The 6,845-nt window shown below is 37.0% G+C and overlaps 1 long non-coding RNA gene across 1 annotated transcript; it reads left to right on the forward strand.

Moving 5' to 3' along the window:
* Positions 1 to 4,988: 4,988 nt before the first annotated feature.
* LOC131227360 (uncharacterized) lies at positions 4,989 to 6,632 on the forward strand. Its single transcript, XR_009162224.1, has 4 exons — positions 4,989 to 5,052; positions 5,122 to 5,271; positions 6,087 to 6,150; positions 6,261 to 6,632. It is a non-coding gene; the product is annotated as an uncharacterized LOC131227360 (long non-coding RNA).
* The last annotated feature ends 213 nt before the right edge of the window (positions 6,633 to 6,845 follow it).

Raw genomic sequence — 6,845 nt, forward strand, 5'->3', positions numbered from 1 at the left:
CAGTTATTTTTATTTTTGGCCTTCTTTATTTTTTGTCTTAATGCAAGAAAATACTGCACGCGTAACATTTGCATGTAGGTTGCACTCTCGAATTGAATTGCAATCACTATCCTAATTGTAGTTTCCTTGTATGTGCAACTACATTAAGTTGGAGTTCAAAGAAACATAGCTATAATTTGAGGGCTACTTCCTGATTTATGAATGCTAGGAAAACATCACTTAACTATTGTCATTTCTTCTTGATAAATGTAAGTGATTACAATGCAGATTACAGGTTGATCTAACAACCCATAGATTGATTACTGGCTATGTACTCTAGTCTTAATATGTATATTGCTTTCTTTGTTTATATTATCTCATTATTGCTTTCTTTGCTTAGATTATTATTGTGACTTGTGATTGTGATTTGTAAATTGTAAGTTAGATAATTAGTTACCCGTTTGAGGATTTCTATGTGGCCATACATAGATATAGTGTGTTTTTGGTAGCATAGAAATCGCTCAAATTGTCCATTTTTAGACAGTTAAAGGTTAGATGGATAATATGCTTTCATATAACCTATTTAAATGTTCATACCTGATCCGCGGTCCATCTTCTCGTTTCTCTCTAGATATGTTTCTTCCGTTTCATATCCAATGCCAAATATCTTCACATTGCTTTAGATATTTGGCATCAGAATGTAACGTAAGATCAACTTATCCGGAGAGGCATGGGGAAATGCTGCCGGATTTTCGGTGTGGACGTTTAAATGAAAATATGAAAGTATTACAATTTATCTAACCTTGGATGGGTAACTAATTTAGGATTTAGTATAATTCTGTTAGCATTAGATTGCTAATGCTAATTTGATTTAGTATATTTTAACTATCAGATGGAAAGCAAGGGTCTTTCCAATACCCTGTCCCCGACTCCTAGTGGTCAATCAATTATATCGCCTATGATCCTTGAAGATGAAGAATTACGTCTTGAACATGTAGAGGTGTCCGTCGACGTGGTTGATACTAGTACCACACAGTCACATGTTGCAGGAAATACAAAAAAGAGGTCGGTAGTGTTGGAAGATTTTGAAGAAGTAACCCTGAAGAACGACCAAGTGAAGATACAATGTAAGCACTGCAAGAGTCAGTACACTAAGTAAGCAGATGGTTCGACCACAACATTAAAGAAATATCTAACAAAGTGTCTTGAGAAGTGGGCTAAGGCAACAAACACTTTCATTTTCACAATTTACAGGGGGTCCGTCAGTGTCCATTTACAAGTATGAGAAAGAGTTGGTGAATGAGTGGATGGCCAAGTTAATTATTTCGGATGAAATACCATTTCAGATGGTAGAGAGTCCTGCTTTTGTTGGACTAGCCAAATGCCTTAACCCCAAATACAAGAAGGTCTCTCGTACAACAATCAAGAGGGTGTGTATGAAGATGCATGAAGACGAGAAGGTCAAGTTGAAAGGAGAGTTGGCCACGATTTTTCGAATTAGCCTGACATCAGATTTATAAACGACATCCAATCAATGAAAGGGGTATATGTCCTTAACTACTCACTACGTTGATACTGAATGGAGGCTTTGTAAGAGAATAATAAACTCACGTTATCTTGCGCCTCATCATAGTAGTTTGATGATTTCAGACTGCAAACGCAGATGTCTAATGGAGTGGGGAATTGAGAAGAAGATCTCGACAATTACACTAAACAATGTGTCTATAAATGATAGCGTGATAATGAATTTGTGCAGCCAGTTTAAGGCCATTGGTGACTTGTATTTTGGTGGAAAGATATTTCATGTTAGGTGTTGTGCCCACGTCATAAACTTGATTGTACAAGAAGACCTTAAAGCAATCGATCTCACGATCGAATACATAAGAGAGTGAAGTACATATGGGGGTCACCTTCACGATTACATGTATGGAATGATATCGTGAAGCGGTTGAATTTGTCAACTCAAAGAACGATGAAGTTGGATGTCACGACACGCTGGAATTCAACTTTTGAAATGTTGGATTCAGCGATAGATTTGAGACCTGCCTTCTCTCACTATGCGGAGGGTGATAGTGCGTATATTTGGCTACCTTCTGAAGATGATTGGTCAAGAGTTGTATCAGTTCGTAAGTTCTTTTCTGTTTTTTACAACTGCACGAAGAAATTTTCAGGCTGCAAGTATCCAACAGCAAATATATTTTTGCCTGAACTTTGAAAGGTAAAAGATGCCTTGCGCAAAAGCAATAGTGGACAAGACTTTTTACAATTCATGACCATGGGTATGCAAGTAAAGTTTGATAAGTATTGGTTTGAGTGTAGTCTGGTAATGGGTGTTGCGGTCGTTCTTGATCCCCGGTACAAGATGTTTATGGTTGGCTTCATATGTAATAGGTTATATGGTGTGATGGGTGTTGCTAAGGCTAAAAAGATTTCTAGTGCAGCCAGTGAATTGTACAATTTATATGCGTGTGTCGCAAAAAAACAATCTCCTCATGTAGGTTCTAGTTCTGCTATTGATGAAGTGCAAGAAGACACGACAGATGATTTCATGTGTTACTATACACAGCTGAAAGGGACTCAAGTACAGATGTATAGATCAGAACTTGAAGAGTATCTCAAGGAGGATATTCTAGTTCTAAACAAAGGCGAAGATTTTGATGTTTTGGAGTGTTGGAGGTCGAGATCTGGTAAGTTGCAGTACCTTATGCTCTCATTAATGGCACGCGACATATTATCAATTCTAATTTCAACCGTGGCTTCAGAATCCGATTTTAGTACGGGGAGTAGGGTCGTAAGCAAGTATAGAAGCTCACTTACACTTGAATCGATTGAAGCGTTCATTGGTACCCAAGATTGGCTGCGTCCGATGTGGGGGAAAGATACCTCTATTGATGAGGAGTTCGATGAAGGGGAGAGTGACAAGATTGAAGAGATAGTGCCTGTAGCTGCAATATGATTTTGATGCCTTCTAATTTTGTTATATCATATTATTTGTAATTTTATTAAAACAGTTACATTAAAGTTTTATGGTTATGTTTTATGGGTGGATGAATATTTCTCTTTTTTCATTAGTAATATTCAATTAGATAATATTTTTTAAATCTTTTATTATATTGTTAGGTACTTGCGTTCATTCATAACTTTAAATTTTTTTTTGTCCTAAGCTAACCAGATATACGGTATATATGTCATCGGAAGATGATGCATCGGCGGATATTTGGGATTATGGAGTTCAAACCTACTCCCAAGATAGAAAGATAAAGTTGAAATGTAAGTTGTGTGGAAAACAGTTTGTCAACAAAACAAATCAACTCAAATTACATTTGGCTTGTTGGGGAGGAGACGTTGCACCTTGCAGCAAAGCTTTCCAGGAGGTCCGAGATTTATTTGGAGTCATTCTCGATTCTAATACAAAGACTTCCCACACCCCTCACCCTACAACTACAACCAATACAACTAACCAAAGAATATATAGAAGTAGGCCTGTTATAAATGAAGAAGGGTTTAACAGAGGAATTGAAACTGCCTCTAGCTCTAGTTCCAAGCCTTCCACAACCACAATTAGTAGAGAAGAAGCATAAGTAAGAATTTTAAGGGAGCAAGAAGAACAAGATTTTAAAGAGTCCGTCAAAGAAAGCATGCAAATGGCATACAGATCAAGAAGTACCAGACAACAACATCCACCTCCGAGACAACATGATGCTGAAGCAGGCACAAGTAAACCATCAAAGTTTGTTAAAAGTCTTGCAGCATTTTATAGGCTATTGGGAATCCCGTACAAATCGGATCATAAAAAGCGTCTGAAAAAAGTTCTTGCATCTGTGAATGAGGACGATGGGAAGAGATCCACACCATCCGATTCAGCAGAGGTGAACGACCATTTGTTGGACACATCCAGCTCGGAGTCGCCCAAGAGTTCTCCTGCAGTTGAATCTGTAAAAAGAGAACCGAAAGATGAATCTGACGATGAAGGTGGAGGTGGAGGAGGGGGTTACTATTACGGACAAGGTTCATATAGTTACATGCCACAAAGACATTCATCATATAGAGGGCATTGAATATATGAAAGTTTTACCTAATTTATATGTCAGTATATTCATGTTAGGTTTTTTTACTTTTGATTTTAGACATGGTTTATGTCAGTATGTGCATGTTACCTAATCTTTTTTCTTTTTCTTTCTTTCTTTCTTTCTTTATTATTTTTTAAATTTTAGCTTAAAGTGTGTTTGGTACCAAATTTCATGAAAATCTGCACCAAATTAGATTGATTAGTCATGAAATTTCATGGTATTTGCCGCAACCATAACAATTTTTTATCCATACAACTTCTTAACATCTTGGTTGCACTAAATATCATGTCTAATGTGGCACAAAATATCATGATATTTTCATGAAATAATGGTGCAATCTAACACATTGTCTCAATAACTTTTGTTTTGTGGGCTATTGATGGTGATTTTCAAGGTAGCTACCATCAGCTTTCAAGATATTTTTCTTCTTAGAAAATGTGATTAAATGGAGTGTTCTAGTGTTCTCCTGCTTAGGTAAGTCTGTTTTGTCCTTTCTTGTACTTTATTTATTCCCAAAGGGAGCTATAAGATTCTTCTTTTTCTCATGTCAAACTTCAACTCTTGTAGCATTGAGCAAGGTTCTCCTTGATTTTGATTGACTTGGTTCTAATATTAGTCACAAAAATGCAAACACTTCCCTGCATTTGTTGACTGATCAGGCAAGTAGAACACACACCCTTTGTTTTATTTTTATTTTTTTCATGCACTTAAATTTAGATTGTCCAAATCTTGGGGCTGGTTGTGGATGGAGCATTTCAAATTTAGCACCACCCTATAGCTTCCTATTAAATGGATGCTTACAGATGAAGAAATTGTCCAATAGTCTAAATTTAACGAATGAAATAAGATGGCTATGATCATTAATTAGTTCCGGTATCTGGCTATGCCCCACTATTTCAGTTTTGCATCAACATCTTTAAAACAGTACCTATTGAACTGTCCGTGACCCACTCTACATCAAATTGCAATTCACTACGATAGTGCAACCAAACACAAGTTAAAGGTATTTCTCTTTCATCATGAATCCCGTTTGATCCTTCATCTATTTGTTAATAACAATGCAATTTGGCAGGGCAAGGGACCAAAAGGCCAAGATGTTGGGAATTGATAACAATGCTAGAACAAGCATAAATGGAAGAACAAGCATAAATGCTGGGGCAATACTTGGTGGCACCCATCAAATGGATGGCTCAGATTTTCCAAACAGATCTGTAGTGTACATGTGAGTATGTTTATCAATTCTGAGCTACACATGCTTGTAGGAATACCAAATAGATCTGTAGTGTACATGTGAGTAAAAGTGATACCTTATAGTTATATTTTTTGCATGATCATCTTGGTGTTATTAAGTCAATTTGAGTTTAAACATGGAGACTGAATGCTTGTAGGAAAATTTGTGGCATTTTTTTTACAAAGAATGTTTTACTTTATTTTCTTTTTATTTATTTATTGTCTTTTTGATATTTTTTTGGTGAGTTATTAGATGAAGATTTCAAAATACTATCGCTATTTTGTGTAAGAAGCAACATTCGATCTCTCCTAGATTTTGGGTTTGTTAAGTTTTGCAAGAAGTTCATATTGTGGCCATCGACTGATTTGATTGATTATGGAAATGGTTATAAATAAGAGAAATTTTATCTTGTGGTGCCATCTTCACTGCACATGTCTAGACATGTGATGATCAAGATATTTCACATGGTGGTCGCCACTTTGGATTTCCAAAAGTCGAAGATTAGATGATTGCAACTGTTTCAATTTTCTGTTATATATGGGCAATTGCCAATTTTCATTTGAACTGTTGTTTTTCTAGCCACCTATCAATTGCTAGGATGTCTGATTGTTGTGATTTTGGATCCCACTGAATAAATAGTCGGGATTAGCAGTTGCTGGTTGAATAATGATGTGCAGCTCACGTGATATACTTCTCTGTGAATAATGCATCAAACTGTGATTTAAATTCTTTCCTAAAGATAATTTCAATGAAGTGGTATTCTGTAACTAATTGGTTCTATTTTTCTTCTTATCCTTTTTTGCCAGTCATCTCCGGGGTGTAAAGAATTTCCTGGGAACAGTGTTACATCTCTCATTAGAGCAACTGCAGGTCAGTGCTTGGTTGATCTTACCAAACATTAGATAGATATACCTATATGTTTTTCTTTGGGTTCCTTTTTTGAATTTCTTTTCACTAACTGTTTCTGTATACCTTTGCAGATTATCCAAGGGGAAGAAGAAGAAGAAGAAAAGAAGAGCTGCAATGGCTCTCTCTCTTCCTCAGATTCAACAAGAAGAAGCGATGCCATATCAAGGTACAAAATCTCTCTCTCTCTCTCTCTCTCTCTCTCTCTCTCTCTCTCTCTCTCTCTCTCTCTCTCCTCTTTTTTTTTTCTTGGATCGGATTCGAACCTGGGCCAATCTGATCTGACTCAGTTTTCCTGACTGAGTCGGACTCGGATCGGTCCAGGGCCACATGGGTTAGGATCGGATTGGGTTAGAGGACCAGGACTTGGTCCCGGTTCTGACCGAGTTTGGGTCAGGCCATGCAGAACTCGGATCTGGTCGAGTTGGGCCCAATCCGATTCGACTCGGTCCGATGCCCAACTCTAATTTTCCATCCAATATGTTCATAAGGTCACAAATACCTACATGAAGAGGAAAAATAAATAAATATATCATATTGATCTAAAACTTTTGTGACCCCAAAAAGGGTTTCGATGGTAGACGTTCAATCCCCCGCTGCTTTTTGTAGCGTATTTTTCGTCTCAAGCTTTAATACGAGCTCGCCAAATGGATGGATCG

The sequence above is a fragment of the Magnolia sinica genome, chromosome 15 (genome assembly GCF_029962835.1).
Source record: "Magnolia sinica isolate HGM2019 chromosome 15, MsV1, whole genome shotgun sequence".
NCBI classification, from domain to species: Eukaryota; Viridiplantae; Streptophyta; class Magnoliopsida; order Magnoliales; family Magnoliaceae; genus Magnolia; species Magnolia sinica.